Source organism: Equus asinus, chromosome 24 (assembly GCF_041296235.1).
Source record: "Equus asinus isolate D_3611 breed Donkey chromosome 24, EquAss-T2T_v2, whole genome shotgun sequence".
Classification (NCBI taxonomy): domain Eukaryota; kingdom Metazoa; phylum Chordata; class Mammalia; order Perissodactyla; family Equidae; genus Equus; species Equus asinus.
In genome coordinates, this window is record NC_091813.1 from 47,041,230 (window position 1) to 47,059,498 (window position 18,269).

At 46.5% G+C, this 18,269-nt stretch overlaps 1 protein-coding gene across 3 annotated transcripts in view; it reads right to left on the reverse strand.

Moving 5' to 3' along the window:
* Nucleotides 1–16,470, reverse strand: part of FYN (FYN proto-oncogene, Src family tyrosine kinase) — a 204,176-nt gene extending 187,706 nt beyond the window's left edge. The window contains exon 1 of one of the 3 annotated variants that reach the window (XM_014866176.3): nt 15,995–16,470. The gene's annotated coding sequence lies outside the window, so the exon portion shown is untranslated. The remainder of the gene's footprint in view (nt 1–15,994) is intronic. The other 2 variants (XM_014866170.3, XM_014866178.3) reach the window with 2 other exon arrangements.
* Nucleotides 16,471–18,269: the final 1,799 nt, after the last annotated feature.

Below are 18,269 nucleotides of genomic sequence, written 5' to 3' on the forward strand. Positions count from 1 at the left end.
ATGAATTACACTTGGAAATGAATCCTTTCATAAACTCATGCTTTATTTAGTTCATGAGAATGGAATAAAAATAAAGAGCTTCTCCCCTTATTGTCAGTTAGAGACTATAATTTCTAGTATTCACCCTGGTACCTTTAAAATATGGAAGTGAAGGATCACATCCAGTTAAAAATTATCTTCTAGTCTCCAGCATCATGGTTAAGTTCATTAGAGAAAGGCCTGAGATTCTAATACTTTCCACTGACCTGAGGCTCCATGGCAACTGAGGTCGTTCCTTCCAGGGCACTCAGAACTGCCACTAGCCAAACAACAGGAAGCCAAAATCCCCACTACACTTTGGAATGTCTGGTGGCCAACTCTGCCCCTTGAGAGGACAGATCTTCCCACTGCTTGCCCAAAATGAACCTATTACAGGTATGCTAAGCCACGATTTACTCAAAGGAAAAAGTATACTACAAGAATAGAAGGAAGTAAATTTATCACCATCACCATCATCATCATCCTGTTAAAATACAGCTCAACTGCAGTGTGGCAGGTTTAAAATTTACACCTACTACTTGGCTGTATATAAGAGATGTCACTTCATTTCTCCACAGCTGAATTCAACTTGATCATGACTGTTGCATTTCTGCTTAGGGTGGAAAAAGCAATCTTGCTACTTCAAGATAACTTAACCTCTTTGGATTTAAAATTTTAGTTGCTTCAGGGCAATTAGTCAAATTAAACTCATCTCAAACTGCCTCTCAGGGCTGTGTTCTTTTTCCCTCGCCCTCCTCTCTCCAGGGGGGAGATTACAGACCCCACATGATGGGGAGAGGAACTGATCCAGGTGCTGCCCTCCAGGCCCTCACTGGCCTCTCTGGGATGTCTCATCCCCTTGTCTTTGGGTATTGGCCTGGTGGTGCTGATGTGACTGGCGGGTATGTGCGGCCACGATCCTAGCCAGTTTCCAGCACTGAGACTGGAACGGTTCACCCTGTGACCTCTTCGTTCTACCCAGGCCTCTCCCACCCAGCTCTTCAGCATCTCCACATCTGCGCAAGGGCGCCTGCAGGACTGTCAGGATTTCTCCTACGCCGCGCATAGGCTTTGGGGAATTGGGAGGGGATGTCATCTCAGGGCTTGTTTCTGCCTAAACATGTCCCCTGTAGGGCACATTATAAGGTAGTTTCCTTCCAGAGTTCCAGACAGGAGACAGGGTACAAATGCTCTCTGCGTGTAGGTTCTCCTCCACCCACCTGGAGTGGGGGACCTCCGTGACCTACTCATCTCTTATCTTTAGTCTTCTCCTAATCCCCACAAGCTCCATCCTCCATCCCAGGAAGGTATTTCCTGCTTCCTGCGGCCTCCCTCCTGCACGGCTCACTGTACAATACATGCCAGGCCCTCTGAGATCCGGCTCCTTGGAATCCACAAACCATTTTTCTTCTAACAAAGCCTGCCTCTTTTAAATGAAGGCCTAGGCTAACTCTGGTCTCTGAAACATGCTCAAGGGCCTGTTTTGGAAGTCAAAAGCTGAACAATGTCTTCTTTGTCCTAGACCATATTCTGTCCTCCCCCTGAAGTAATGGAATCCTTAGCCTCAATGGGAGAGACTCCCAGGGCAACGAGAATTAGGAGGAAGGGAAAGTAAATTGAACACCAGTTCAAAATATTATGCCCGCCAAACCAGCTGGTCATGATGCAAGGTCTCAGAGGGCCCGGAACACTCATGCAGGATTTTTAAAAAGTGCAACATACTGACATGTTATTCTTCTGGAAGACACCATTTATACATTTTTGAACCAAGGGCAAACGGGGTCTATAGCTTTCAGTGTCTTGATTTCTTGGTATCCTGAATCTCTGTTCTACTGTTGAGTGGCGATCCATTCAACAGGAAACTACCTTTGTTCAGCATCACTGTAGAACTCTCTGCTTCCCTGGGTTTCCTCTTCCTAAGGCCTTCTCACCTTTGCCTCTCCTCCTCCCTACCTGCTGTGTTCACTCATCATATCCCTGAAACCTCAGACCCTTCCATACCTGATCCATCATCCCAATCCCAGCCCACCCCCCCATACAGCCTGAACCCTACTTTCAGCTGATTTGATTGCTGTTTTCTTTAGTCTCTTAGAACATCCTCCCTACTTGACCATTCAAACCAATTCTCAACCCTAGGTCACCATAAGGTCAGATTTTTCTATTCCAAAGTGACAAGTACTACAAGGCAAAGTTACAAAACTGGGCTAAAGGGAACCATTTAAAATCCCTACAAATTCCACTGGGTCTCACTATTTCTCTATAAAACATTTACCCATCTATTAACACATTATCCTGTATTTTCATAGCTGTTTAGACTTTTTCTAGATTTCCCAAGGTCCTCTCCCATCTCTAAATCTTCCAACCTTGAATGATGGCACAGCCTCCAATTTCACTGAAGTTTCAGGACACTCCATACTTCCGAACTTCTTTCTTTTCACCTAAAAATTTCACTGTATCTTCATCTATCCTGCAGTGATACTTAAAAATCACACATGTAAAGTACTGTGCCTGCCCTTTAGCAGGCATTCAAACTCGCAAATACCTTTCTCATCTGTTCCTTCTCCCTCCCAATTACTGCACATTTTTATCTCTTTGAGAGGATAGTAGGTTGAACAGTGCTCCCACCTCCCACCCCAAATATGTCCATCTGGAACTTGAGAACGTGACCTTATTTGGAAAAAGGGTCTTTGCAGATATAATTAAGGGTCTCAAGATGAAATCATCTGGGATTAGGGCGGGCCCTAAATCCAGCGATGAGTGTCCTTATAAGAGAGGAGAAGGGGATGTAAAGACACACAGAGGAGAATGTCACGTGAAGACGGAGGCAGAAATTGCAGTGATGGGCCTACAAGCCAAGGAAAGCCAAGGGCTGCCAGCAGCCACCAGCAGCTGGGAAAGAAGCATGGAACAGCATCTCCCTCAGGGCCTTCAGAAGGAATCAACCCCGCTGACACCATAATTTTAAGACTTCTGGCCTCCAGAACTGTAAGAGAAATTTTTCGGTTGTTTTAAGTCACCTAGTTTGGGGTAATTTGTAACGGAAGCCACAGGAAACTAATACAAGGGCTCTTTCTACACTTACCACAATCCTGCCCCTACCAATCTTTGTCAACTCACTTCCACCCATTATCCCCTCTCTCCCCAGCCTCACGAACATCACCCTCTGCAGTGGATCATTTCCACATGTTTTAGCTCATCCAGGAGCACTGACAGCCCAGCTGAGCATCCTGGCGGGGAGCAAAGAGCAGGGCTCTTCCCACAGGGGCAGTGCTGGATCTCAAGTGCATGGAAGTGCTGTTGTGGGGGTGGAGACCAGGGTGTCTCATCCCCTGGAAATGGAACATCTGTCAAGCCAGGGATGTGAGATCAGAGAAGGCAGCGGCGCTTGCATTAGGCCCCCCCAAATTAGGGACACTTAACACTTTCCCACACTGAACTCTTTCCCCATATGGCATAGTTGGGCCAAGGTACAATCAGAGAATGTTTAGGGCTGCAGTTTTCCAAGCACCAATCCTCCATTTATCACACTTAGTACAAACTAACCGAACTTCCCAGGAGCCACTGGCACCCAGAGAGGCATCTGGTTCTGCTCATTACCGTAGTCCTTATAGCTTCTTCCCCGCCAAACCTCACTGGCCTTCACTGAGCAATTCACAGCCTCTGAGAGAACTACCTCCAACTGTTGGAGGTCTGAAATCAAATGAAAAGAAAGGAGTGGTATGGCACATTATCTAGGCTTTGGCCCCAACTTGCAGACAGAATTAGAAGTTGAGATCATTGCATTCTCACCCAAGGAGGTGGAACATAAGGTGGAACCTAAAACATTATGTGCAACCAAAATATGGATTCTAAACCCCGACTCTGAGCATCTATCAACGCAGGGGACCTAATGTCTTATCTACGAGAAAATTTATTCCAGATGCATCTCATTCTTGAAGTACTGAAAACACTTGTAAGACCTCCCAACTTGGAAGCTTAGAATCATAATCAAGAAGCATTTAACAAATGCACAGTTCAGTGTCATTACACAGCACAAAGCAAATTAAATGAGGTGTGCTTTCAGCCTCCTAGACGCTTGCTACTGAAAATGGACAATATTGGCACTGACACGTACAAAAGTGACTGAACATGAACAAACTGTTTAAACACATGATAAATACATGAAGTAGTGACATTATAGGCCGGCCAAGGGGAAAGTGCATTTTGTCAGTGGCGTGTGATCTCCCACATGTAAGGTGGTGGTTGTGGCAGTGGGGAGGGGGCAGGAAAAGTGCTGGAATCATAGACGGTGCACGAGCAAGGGAGGAAAAAGTTCACTACCGCTTTCCAAAGACCATAACGGAATTTCAAACAACAGTGAACACCAGGTACCCCTGTGCCCCTCCAGGCTGCAGCAGTTGACCTACATCCACAGGAAGTGTTCTGACTGCTCTCCATCCCTCAGATACATTAAACCCGGCATCCAGGTGAAGGCTAGGCAGGGGAAGCCATTAACAAGGAATCACAGAGAGCTTTTCACAGGTAGCTGAGAAGACTCTTAACGAGCGGCTGACAAACACTGCCTGTCGTGTTGCTGCCTCTTTTGTTACAGACATGACTCAAGCAGTCCCTCCTCCTCACCACAGAAAACGTTTCATATGGCTTATTTTCAATCATTCTTTTGAGGGATATACAAACAGAGGCCATGTTTGGGACACAGTGTTAAATCCTTACTTTACCGTAGGACCTTAAGTCTAGGATAGAACCCTCCTTCCCTGCTAAGGAGATTCTTCAGATGGCGAAACCACCAAGTGAACAAAATTAATGCATGGATTTATGAGCTTGGGTTTGTTTTGTTTTTAGATTCCACATATAAGAGAGATCATATGGTATTTGTCTTTCTCTGTCTGACTTATTTCACTTAGCATAATGCCCTCGAGGTCCATCCATGTTGACACAAAGGGCAAGATTTCCTTTTTTTTTTTTTTTGAGGAAGATTAGCCCTGAGCTAACTGCTGCCAATCCTCCTCTTTTTTCTGAGGAAGACTGGCCCTGAGCTAACATCGGTGCCCATCTTCCTCTACTTCATATATGGGACCCCTACCACAGCATGGTTTGCCAAGCAGTGCCATGTCCACACCCGGGATCCGAACCGGTGAACCCCAGCTTGCTGAAACGGAATGTGCGCACTTAACCACTGTGCCACTGGGCCAACCCCCAAGATTTCCTTCTTTTTTACGTCTAAATAATACTCCATTATATATATATAAATAAAAACAATCAATGAACCTAAACCATGTGGCTCAGTAGAGAGTAAATCAGGTGTCGTCAGAAACTACAGAAGCTCAGTGTCCAAGGAGATGCCAGCCTAGCCCCATAGATGCTGGGAAACCAGCTCCATATTCCAGTGCCCTGCCCCAGGGCCTGTCTGAGTAAACATCTGCTAAGTATCTACACCATGAAGGACATTGTGCTAGACGCTATAGGGGACCAAAAAAAGGGGGAAGCAGCAAATAACATTTTTGCACACTTGGGGCCAACAATCTCCTGAGAAGACAGGACTCATACGCATAGATTTCGAAGAGACCTGGATTCTAGTCTAAACTAAATTAGCAACTGGATGTATTACCCCGGGCAAGTTACAAAAATTCTCTGCACCTTGGATTCCTCATATCAGGATTTAAGTAACAACATAGGTATCATTTATCAGGAGGCAACTGAGAGACACAAATGTTCAAGGTAAGAGAATGAGGAAACTAGGGGAAACTTTCCAGAGTTGGGATTCCAGCTGGGCCTTGAAAAATGGATAGAATTCTGAGGGAAAGGAAGGATTAGAGGATTCCAGGAAAGGAAAACAAAGGCCAGAACAACATATTCCATATTCACAAGATAGTAGATTGACACCTGTGTCAGTGCAGTAGTGAATGAGGTGGTGCAGGTATGATTAAAAACGTGGAGATGGTGGAAGGCGTGGGTCTTTCTCCTATTCACTGGCTGGTAGTAAAGAGACAAGGCAAAAGAACCCGTATCTACATCAGCTAGCACATCCATTTTGACATGGACCAACACCTCCTCACTGAATCTAGAAGGTATAGGAGTGAAGCAACTGGAATCATTATTTGCAAAGCATGGGAGAGCCTGAAGGACATAACAGGTTAAGAGAATATAGACTGGGCAAAAGGGTATACAAAGGACAATCACAGAATTGGCATTTTCAAGTAGGAGACTTGAAAATGATGATAAAAGATACAGGATGACGGAATGTTAAGAGTTCATTGATAACTCAGCTCCTACATCTGAAAACAATGAAGTGCTCTGTTTGTATTTCTAGGAGGTCAGACAATAAACTAGACAATAAAAAGGTGTAACCTTCCGAACTCTGAGAGCAAACAAGAAGAACCATTAATAGAAATTGGCACTTTTCAAATATCCATGTGTGCATGCGCTGAGCTATAGGCAACACATCACACAATTTCTGGAATAAAATTTAAATTGAAATAAAAATCAAATTTTCTAAGTGACAATATTTGAAATTGTTATTGCTTCTAAATAGATACACTACAATGTGCAGAAATGAAGAAACCTGTTGGTGTTTATTTGCCTTTTCAGTAGAATTTAAATTGGGCAGGATTTCACAGAAATACAGATTCAGTAACTTTTTCTGGGGATTAAAGGAAGAAAGGAATTGGGAAAAGCGCCCTGGGCTTTGTTGTGGGAAAGGCGATCTGGCTCCTTTTTAATTTTCCATTAAAGCCCTACTTTTCAGTGTAAAGCAGATGGAATCCATATACAACTCCATGAAAAGCCTACTATTTTTGGGTACCTCAAAAAATGGAAGCTCTGAAGAAAATGAAAGTGTTTGAATTCATCAGATAAAATCCCACCAGCACATTCAAAAGGAGCAGGTACCTAGAAATCTTAAAAAGACAAGGTAAGAGGTCTCTCTGTGACGGATGTCTGATCCCCAGCCTCCCCTGGGCTGTGCTCCCCCTCGCTCTGACTGACTGACGATTTTCTACCACTTCCCGGCCTGCTCTCACTGCTATGGCTGAGACTCACTATGTTTCTTCATTCCTTGTCTTTTGGAAGCTGCCTCCCTGATGGGCCCATCCTCTCTGCCATTCTCATATACAGAAAAGATTTCAGTGTTCAACCCTGCCCACCCCATACCTACCGAGTCAGAACAGGGCCTGGGAATACGCATTCTATAAGATCCTCAGAGGATATTCAGGCAACTGTGGCCCTAAACTCTTTCCTTATCATGAGATAAGACCTGGCTCAATATATTCTGTTTGTTGCTCTGTCAGGGTGGATGGAGGAACAAGAGGGCTGATGTTTACTGTGCATGGACTGTGCGGTACTGGGCTAGGAGGTGGTGGACCTGTCTCCACCCTCACCCTCTACAGTCTTGTTTGAGAGACGGAACACATTTAGTGTTAAGAGCATAGATTCTGGAGCCAGACTGACCACTTGGGTTCAGATCCCAGCTCTGCTTACTAGCTATGTGACCCTGACAAAACCATTTAACGTCTATACCTCAGTTTCCCTACCTGTTAAATGGGAATAATAATGACAGCACCTCATGGAATAGGGCTGGATGTTGTGCTGGCAAATCAACCATGAATAAGATACAGATACTTCCAAAGAGCTCACAAGGCTGTGAAAAAGACCAGTATCTGCCCGCTCTCCCACCCAGCTGACTCCACTTTGCTTTATAAGTGAGGCTGTGATAAAGGATGATGATGAGGCGGTGACCAAGTGCCATGAAAGCCCAGAGACAGGACCAAAGGAGGGTGGGGGTGGGGGTCTTGCCAGAAGGTAAGTGTTGAGTGGAGCCATCAGAAAGAGTGAGGTTGGGGCTAAAGGCGCCTTTGCATCCCCCAACACTTAACACAGCAGTAAGCGCAAAGCAAAGGCCGGGAGGGCGAGCAGGCAGGGAATGAGGAACCACAGTTTGGGAGCAAAAGCAGGCAGGAGTTTAGGAGCCAGACAGACCCGGCTTCTCTAGTAATTAGGGGTGTGACAATGGGTAAGTTACTTTACCTTTCTGAGTCTCAGTCTTCCCACTTGACCAATGGGAATAATGCTACCTGCCTCACAGAGTCGTTAAGATTAGGTAAATTACCGTATGTAAAGCACTTAACAAGGCCTCTGAGGTGCAATAAAAATGGGAGGTTTTATTATTTTTATGGTGTGTTTAGGGAGCGCTGAGTAGCCGGGGTGTGTGCTCTGTGCTTTTTTATGCTAATAGAGAGGGGACTACAAGGCCAGAAATCAGGAGCCCTCAGAAAAAGCCTTCTGAACTGAAATAAGCAATGGGCTAAGACTTTCCCATACTGTATGTTTTTTTCCCCAAAACTTACAGTTAATAGGTGCTCAATACATATTTGCCCAAACCAACCGGGTGCTGCTTGAGGTCACAGGTCTACAAGGGCAGAACATGTGATGATCTCTGCTTCCTCAGAATACTCAGGAAGAGCACCTGAAGTCCCCTCACACCCGGAGCCAGGCACAAGACGGGTGGTTCTGGAAGCAGGCTGAAACGAATGGGAAAGGCTGCCATGCAAATATTACAACAACTCAGAGCCTTACAAATGTTGTTAAAGTTTCATGAGTCAGTAGGCATTATCTTTTCTTCCCACGTTTTTATTAGACCATAAATCCAGTTCAATTTATATCCTTCTAGGATTACTGTGCTCTAATCAAGTCCAGAGTGCCACTTATCCCTAAGTTGTCTGCCCTGCATGTCACCCAAGTCCATTTGGATAACACTGTTCGGGCTACTCACGTGTTGTAGTAGCTAAAAATTAGATTTGCTCAACTAGAAACACTAACAAAAAACAAAAACAAAAAAAAGATTATATTTCTCTAAATAACCCAAATCATCTTTTTTTCATAGGAACCAAATGCATGAAAAGTCATAACACATGAGTTTTTTTCTTACTCCATAGTTTATTCTACCTTCAGAAAGTCACGATGACCTTCTGGAGTCAAACTCAAGGGATTTTCATTGTAAATAGGTTAAAATTCTGATTATCTGACTAAAACAAAGAAACCCTTTTACAGGGCTAACCTCAGAGTGCTTTTATGTTTTCTATTCTCCAGAATAAAAAAGATTCTGCATTTCTTAAGACTCACTAAAAGTGCCATTTTCAATCATACTATATAAACAGATTTCCCATCTTTTCCAATAATTCTTGATTCAGAACTGACAGTCACCCAAACCCCTTTCAAAAGTATTCAAAATTTTCCTTTATGCACGCAATACATTTTTATCCTCTCTTCCCTAAGGGATGCATACATTATATGTATGTATGTTATATGCATATGTATCCATAGGTACGTGTGTGTGTGTGTGTATATTATACGTGTGTGTATATGTATACACACACACATCTGCTTTAACAATAGCAGCAGACACCTACACAGCTTTTCCTGTGTGGGGTACTATTCTGAGAGTTTTATATTTATTAACTCATGGACTCCTCATAACAAACCTTTGAGGTAGGAACTATTATCTCCATTTTAAAGGCGAAGAAAGGGAGGCACAGAGAGATTAGGTAACTTGGCCCAGCTCGCACAGCTGGGAGGGGTCAAACCAGGACCACAGCCTGAATATGCTCTTGACCAAATTCCTCACCTGGGCTGGAAGGCCTGAAACCTGGCTTTAAGTGGTGACTTTGCCACCTTCGACAAGTCACTTAGCCTCCCTGGCCTTATTTTTCATCATAAGTAAAATGAAGACATTGGACTACACGCTCTCGAAGTCTCTTCTGGCTGTATGTTCTTCGGGTTTTAGACATGTCTTGATCTTGTCTGGAGAGCAGTGTTGTAGACTTCCACCTTCCACTCCCCTGACACTGCTCGGGCAGGGCTCAGATATCTCTGGGGCTAAATCCAACCGCACTTTTCGTTCCTAGTCTTGCTTAACCTCTGGGGCATACCCCTCCCCTCCTGGGGATCAAGGATCCTCTCTCCCCAGGGCCCACCCAATGCTCTGGCTGCTCCTCTCCCATTCAGGGCCTGGGCTCCCCTTCCTCCTCTGCGCCCGGGCTCTTCCTCAGCCCTGTCTGTTCTTCCTGCTCTACACACTGTCATAGTGATACTGCCATACCCACAGCTTCAAGTATTTTGTAATTAGCTGCTAACAGATTCATATTTGAGTCCTACTCCTCACTCCAGACCCATCTATCCAACTGCCTATGAAACAACTCAACCTGAAAGTCCAAGGTGTCCATGACAAAGTCATCACTTTGCGCACCAGCCCCTGCTTGTCTTACTGTATTGCTGGTCTACATGCTTCTCTCCACCTAATTTTCCAAGGACCCTGCTTCTGCCCCCTCCAAATACTGTCTCACCCTCTCTTATTCTGTCTCTTTCGCTCCATCCCCCCTTCCATTCCTCCCATTCTGACCCTCATCTCTTGCTCATTGGAGTCTCCATAACTACCTTCCCCAGCATCAGTCTTGACCACTTCTTGTCAACAGTCCCCATTGTGGCCAGATGATCTTCATAAAATACGAATCAGATCAAAGCAGCATCTCCACTTACAACTCTTAAATGGCACTCCTGACAAAATACTTAGAAGAACATTTTCAATCTTTCCTCCAGCCCCATTTTCTCTCTCTGTCCATCTCTCTACCACCTCCAACCACCCTGAACTACATGCAGTTTCCCAAAAGGTCTGTGCATTGGCTTTCTCACCTGCTCCTTCTGGGGCAATGACCTTCCCACAACACTCAACTAGCCAAGTCCTACTCTTCACCTCTGGCCTTCTCTGCCTGGCTCCCCACTTTCCCACTCTTGCGGAGTTCATGCTCCCTTCTGTATGCTCCCTTGCTCCTGTGAGAACCCCTAGAACCACAGCATTTATCACCGTGGGCAGAGACGTCCTTGTGCAGGTAAGTTCCTCGGGGCAGGATCACACCTCTTTGTATCTGAAGCACCTAGTTCAATGTCTGGCAAATGGCAGATACAATGAGGAGTGCTGCAGAATGAGTAAATATGTAGCACAATTCACAAACTCTTAGAGACTTATCTGGACCACAGAAGGACCCAACTTAAAGAATCACACAGAGTAAAAGTATTTCCAGCCCAACATGCCTTGCTTTGCCATTTCTAAATTTAATTTAATTTTTTCTCTTCTAGGTGAGCAATAGATGAGGGTCTAAACGGAAGGAATGAAGGTAGAATGGACATTTTATTTTTTATTTAAAGTTCTATTTCTCAACAACTAGCAGTATCAATTACCAAAGCACTACACCCCTCCCCCCCGCACCCCCCACCCAGTTTATGTAATGTAACACATTTTAACTAACATCATCATTATATCCATATGTAGTAATTTGCATATTGCCTAGTGGCTAAGAGCAAAGCTTTGAAACAAAACTAATCAGGCCTGAATCCTGACTCTACCATTTACTAGTGATATGATCTTGAGTTAGTTACTTGACCTCCCTTGCTTCAATTTCCCATCTGTAAAATGGGAATTATAATCTACTTCATCGCATTATTGTTAAGATTATAGCTTAAACAGTGCTTGACACACAGTAAATAATCAACAACAGTCAGCTATTCTTGGGGCCAGTCTTGTAGCATAGTGGTTGAGTTCAACACTCCGCTTCAGCGGCCTGGAGTTCACGGGTTTGCATTCCCAGTGCAGACCTACACACTGTTCATCAAGCCATGCTGTGGTGGCATCCTGCATACAAAATAGAGGAAGACTAATATGGATGTTAGTTCAGGGACAATCTTCCTCAAGCAAAAAGAGGAAGACTGGCAATAGATGTTAGCTCAGGGCCGATCTTCCTCACCAAAATAATATTTTAAAAAGTTAGCTATTATTTATTATTTTTATCTCCTCTAGTAGGCTGCAAGCTCCTACAGAACAAGGACAGCAGAAGTATTCATTCTCATGACCCTATCTCCCAGTGCCTTGCACACAAGAACATACTGGGCTAACGTTTGCAGAACAGATGAATATAATGAACTGTTTATAGCAAAAATATGTATATTAAATATGATGACTAGTGCGGACAGAATACTCCAATAATTTGGAGGGCTGTGGAGGACAGGGATCATCCAGAACACTAGCAGTTCGCCCTGTTCCTGAATGTCTGCAAGATCATTTAACCTTGATGGAACACCCAGGGCTCACAGTCACCAAGTCAGGGCAGCTGTGTGGATGGACAGGACCCAGGCCAGACTGAAGAGCTGGGCAGGCTGAGGCATCCTTCCTCTAGCATGGCCTGGGGCAAGAAGTTTCTCCTCTGGAGTCTGCTTAATTTCTTCTTCCAATTTGCAGAAGGTAGGACTGTGATTTCTAAGGACCCTCCTAGTCACTATAGCAGTCTATAGAATCAGAAGATAAAAAAACAGGCCAAGAGAGGGCTGGCCCCAGGGCCCAGTGGTTGGGTTTGCATGCTCTGCTTCTGCAGCCAGGGGTTTCACTGGTTTGGATCCAGGGCGTGGACATGGCACCGCTCATTGGGCCATGCTGAGGCGGCGTCCCACATGTCACAACTAGAAGGATCCACAACTAAAATATACAGCTATGTACTGGGGGGCTTTGGAGAGCAGAAGCAAAAAAAAATCTAAAACCAAAACAGGCCAAGAAAGGAACTGCTGGAGTAAAAGAATAATACCAAAGGTACCAGAGGAGGCATCAGCTCACTGTATTACAAGGGGATCACTGAGTGGGAACTGGCCACCTGACCCAACAAAAAGCAAGGCTTTTTGAAACATGTTTTAAATGAAAGGACCTGAACCTATAAAATCAAAAGAACAAATGGAATAATGGGTGTAGGCTCTAGGTTTCCATTTAATTTAATTCTCATCAGCCTGAAAACTCCTTGGGGGCAAGGACTCTGCCTTGTTGAGTGGCATCATACGCAAAGCCGCTGGCTAAAAATACGTTTCCTCTTGATCTTTTTTCTGGTCACATGGCTAAACTCTATTCCCCAGGTTCCCTTGAAGTTAAATGTGGCCCTGTAACTAGCCCTCATGTAAAGGATGTAAGTGGAAGTGATGGGTGTCATTTCCAGGCATTTAAAATGTGGGTGCACTCCCTCAACTCCCTCTTTTGTCCTTCTGCCAGCTGAAAGCAGGTTACAATGTTGTGTTATGGGATGGTGGTGCATGGGGCCTGGAATCACTGCGTGGAGGAAAGCCACCCACTGACCAGAAATATCCATTTTGGACTACGACATGAGGAGTAATAACCATCTATTGCTTTTGAGCCATTATATTTTTGCAAGCCTATTTGTTATAGCTTCTAACACTAGCCTCATTAATCCAGGTGCCTAGCACATACCAAGGACCTAATTCACATTTGTTGAAACAAGATAAATAAGACCAGACTCCTCCTCTCAACGTGCTGACCAACGAACGACGGAAACAGACAGATGCCAAACACAATGCATGCTGCTGAAGGTGGAAAACAAAGTCAGAGGCATGGTGACTTGTTTGGAGGGGAAAGGCTGGAGAAAGCATCCCAGAGAAGACTTTTGGGCTGGGCCCTAAAGGTTAAGTAGAAGCCAAGCAAATCAGATGGGGTTGGAGATTCCAGACCCAAAGAAAGCACAGGGTAAAGGTACAGAAAGTGGAGTGAGCATTTGTTCACATTGGACCTTATCATTAAATCTCTTTAACTTGGTCAACAGACTGTACAGTGCACTGACTTTCCTTTCCAGGTCTGGCATCAAACAAACAAAACTTGGTTTTTACAGCACACTCATTAACCCTATTGCTTTTTATTTTTTTTTAGGAAGATTAGCCCTGAGCTAACATCCGCGCCCATCTTCCTCCACTTTATATGTGGGACCCCTGCCACAGCATGGCTTAATAAGCAGTGCGTAGATCCGCACCTGGGATCCCAACCAGCAAACCCAAGGCCACTGAAGTGGAATGTGCAAACTTAACCACAACGCCACAGGGCTGGCCCCCCTACTGCTGTTTTAATATAAAAAGTTCCACGATGAATGTCCTTAGAAAGGGCAGAAGTGAATGTTTAATGAATCGTAACAACTCTTTTCTAATAAAGTTCTTGAAGAACGAACGAGATGGTTCTATTACTATTTATAATAATCAGGGAGCCATGCTCTTAGGAATCAATGAGTTCAACCTAAGGTTTAAGATTATCGATTAAGCATCTAATAGTCCCTGGCTTACAAAATGGAACATGAGGCCCCAGATTTACATTAACATTACATTCCTTTAAGAGGAACATCAAGCAGATGGTTTAAGAGTTCAGTCAAAAGATTCTCTACATCCTTTGCTCTTAGCTAAGCGCCTCTAAAACCTGAGATAGTTAACAAACCACTTCCTCCAAAAGTCTGTGAGTCTCTTTATCTGAAAGCAGAGTACCCACGGGGCAGGGACTCGGGAAAAATGCACAAAGGGTGGAAAGTATTGCAGTGGCTTGAGGGTGAGAGGAAGGATGTGGGTGTCTGAAGGCTACCCTGAAGCAGGGAAAAAACTGTCCCCAGTGGTCTTCCAAATACCAATTTAATGATGTATTAGCAAGGTACCCAGGAACTTGTTTTAAACATAAGGGCAAAACAACACCACGGGGCAGACGAGATTTCATTTCAAAAGACTTCAGCATCACTTAGACTTGAGAGAAGCCAGTCAGGCTGCTTCACTCCTATCAAACACCAATTTAATTCGCTGATTCAGAAACAAAATTCTTCAGCCTCCACACCAATTTATCCTACCTCAGCTCTTGGTATCTATCCCCCAAAGGAGAGGGGGTTAAAACCGGGCAGAGGGGGGACTACCTTGAAAGTAAAGCAACTCTTATGATGGCTAGAACGATTTCTCCCTTAAATCTAAGGAATACTGCAGCTGCCAGTCAACACTACCGGTCCGTGAATACAGCAAAACGCCAGCACCTGCCACCCTGCATCTGGGGCCTTTTATTTTTTGGTAAATGTGGCAGGAAAGACTCTCAGAGAGAAGATCAACTGCTTTATCTGAGAGAAAGGGAAGCCGCAGGGAAGAGAAACAAGAAGCATAGCGCCCATCCTTGGGTACTTTGTGTGTCTCCTCTCTATGCACTGAAAGGGCTCTTTGTGTCACACACACACACACACACACACACACACACCCGGCGAGTCTGTGTGATTTATGGGGGGAGGAGGGGCAAGAAGGGTGATTTTGTTATCTCTCTTCTCAGTGAGTCCCAGCAAATCTCCGTCTGGGCCCAAGCTCGGTGGCCCCTTTCTGGCCCAGTCCCCCCGTCTGTGGCCGCAGAGATAAGAGAGGGAAGGCGACCAAACAAAAACAGTCATCGATCTAGGGAAGTAGAGAGGAAATCCAGCGAGCAGGGAAGGGAAGAGAAAGGAGCCTGAGGGAGCAGAAGAGGTGGTGGGCAGAGGAAGAGGAACGAAGGCTCCAGCACGGGGGACAGGGGAAGGGTGGGTGGGTGGTGGCACAGGAAGAGTGAAGGGGAGGATGGGGGAAGTGCAAGGGAGGTGCCAGAAATAGGCAGGAGGATGCGATGGGGAAGGCGACGGCCGCAGAAGGAGGCGGCCGAGAGGTGGAGGAGTGGGGCAGGCGTGGGGTGGGGTGGGGTGGGGAGGGAAGCAGCACGGGGCATCAATTATTAAGTGATTACATCATCCCTGACATTAAAACAACACACACAGCCCGGGTCCCTGCGGGGGGCCCCGAAAGGAGGGCGGGGGCGGAGTCTGGGCCAGCCTCGCCCCCAAGCCAATTCCCACTCTCACCCCGCGCCCGCTCGCGGCCGAGGAAATGGGCCCCCATGCCTGCGCTACCTTGGGGCCGCACCCCGCAGAGGTGTCCTCCGGGGCGGCCGGCGGAAGACTCCGAGCGGGGCCAGCTCCCCGGCAGCCCCGCGGGGCGCCCCGGAGGCGGCGGCGGCAAAGAGACTGCAGCGCGGGGCCCCGCGGCGGGGGCGGCGCTGCGCTGGGGCCCCGGTGGCTGTCTCCGCAGCATCCTCGCGGCCTCCCGCGGCGCATCCCCGGCCACTTACCTGCGCGGCGCTCAGGCTCCGGAGCCCATTCACATGGTCCTTTCCCCGCCCTCCTCCGGCGCGGCCGAGGCGGCTCCGGTGGCTCCCCGGCGGGCCCGGGAGCCGGTGGGCCTTCCGAGAGCGCCGAAGGGGCGGCGCCGGGTGTCCCCGGCCCGGCGGCCGGATCCCTCCCCGGCGCGGGCGGTGGCCGCCGGGCGGTGCAGCGCAGGCGGCGGCTTTGTGTGTGCCCGGGGAGCCCTCGGTGCGCGGGGTGAAGCGCCGCGCGCCGGAATGGCAGAGGACGCGCGGCTCCGAGGGCAGCCTCGCCTCTGCTACCGCGGCCGGCCGGCGGGCTGGTCTCAGCGGCCTCCGGCTTGCGGCGACCCCTCCTCCTCTGCCGTGGCAGCCCCCTCCCCACCCGCTCGGCTCCTGACAGATGGCGCAACTGCAACGACACGCCGCCGCCGCCGCGGCTGCTCGCAGCTACTCACGCTGATGCTCCAGCCCCTCCAGCCCCAGCGAGGAGCGAGGAGGGGCGGGACGCACCCTAAGAGTGGCAGGCCCCGCTGCCCTATCAACGGGCCCCTCAGGAGCTGTGGGCGTCGACCATTGGTGTCGGGGACGGGGGCGGGGCTGCGATGGGTGGGGCCACCGAGTGGGTCGAGCGTTACTGTGGCAGCGGGCATCCTGGCGCGCGTGCCGAGTAGGGTGTGAGAGGGGATGCGAGGTTGGAGGAGTTGTGTGTTCTTGAGGATTGTGTGGACTTGTGAGGTAGTGGGTTAGGGCGAGGGAAGGAGGAGAGAGTGTGAGCCACAGTTTCTGCTTCGTGGAAGCTTGCAGCTGCCACTGCAGAAAGGCATCTGCCATTCCCCCAGACCATGGGAACCTGCCTCTAGAAAGGGCTCTCTTGACTTTCTGGTGTCTTTTCACTTGAAGGTGGGAGGAGAAATTGGGAAAGTGTTAGGGTGGTGAAAGGTTTTTCTCTGATCAAACTGAAGACTGCGGAGCAAGGTAGCATGTCATCCCAGAAAGCTGGAAAAGCTGAGAACCCTGGAAGTGCACAATTAATATTATTAATAATGAGGAGGAAGAGAAAAAAAGAGGAGGGGGAGGAGAAGAAGGAAATTAGGATTAATTTATATCTCCTGTTTTCGTGGAAACACACACACGTATGCATTTATTTTCAAGCAGAAGTCTGGAGGAACTGTTACTGAAATGGGAGGAAGAGGTTGGAGAGGGCAGCCCGCTGCTAAGGAATCTGCAATCATGGAGATTTGTTTGTATAGGTTTTTCCAAAATCATGTTTAATTGTAGCCATTGGTTGTCTTTGGTTTCTCATGACATTCAACCTTCTCATGTTTTTTCCTTTCGCTGAATCTGAGCTTTTGCTCAGATTTTCCTTAATGAAATAATAGCAGGGTTAGTATACTGTTGAGAGTGCATCAGTCTTTATTTCCTATCCAGCTTTTCTATGGCAGGATGTAACTTCATAAAAAGAAACACTTTGACTTCCTGATTTTCTTTATAGGTAATTCCTGTTTACTGAAAGTTCTGCTTTAAGGCATGCTCAGATTCATTTTCCTTAATGATTTTGGCAAGAACTCCACCCTCCTCCCTCAGCAAGTCTAATATTCTGAGAAATATGAGTTGGCTTCTGCTTCTGTACTCAAAATCTATAATATTACTTTTCCTGCCCACTAATTTTTTTAACTGTAGTTTTAAAAAATCAGTCACTTTTGCTGACTTTTTTCTTTTTGCACATTCTTTTTAAAGTTGCTAACATTAAATAAATGGTCCCCATTTTTATGGATGAGGAAACTGAGGACAAGAGAAGTTAGTAACTAAACTCAAGCTGGTAGTAAAGGGTGGTTACTGTGGTTTTTTTCTCCCTCCTTAAACAAAACGATAAATGAACCATAGTCCCAAGAAATGGACCCACAACTAAGACTAACTGATTTCCATACAAGAGAATGCCAACTTCATCTAGCCAAGAATTGTTTATCTCAAGCAAAGGGACTCCTCTTCCTTAGTACTAGCCCCCATAGCTGTGCTAAGTTTATCTGAATTGAGATGGAAAGGCTATTGTCTAGAGCAATGATTCTCAAACCTTAGCATGTATCAGAATTACCAGAAGGAGCTCGTTAAAACACAGATTGGTGGCTCCCAGCCTGAGTGTCTGATTCACTAAGTTTGGGATGGGGCCCAAGACTTTGCACTTCTAACACTTCCCAGGTGATACTAAAGCTGCTGGTCTGGGTACCATACCTTAAGAAGGACTGGTCTAGAACCAGGCTGT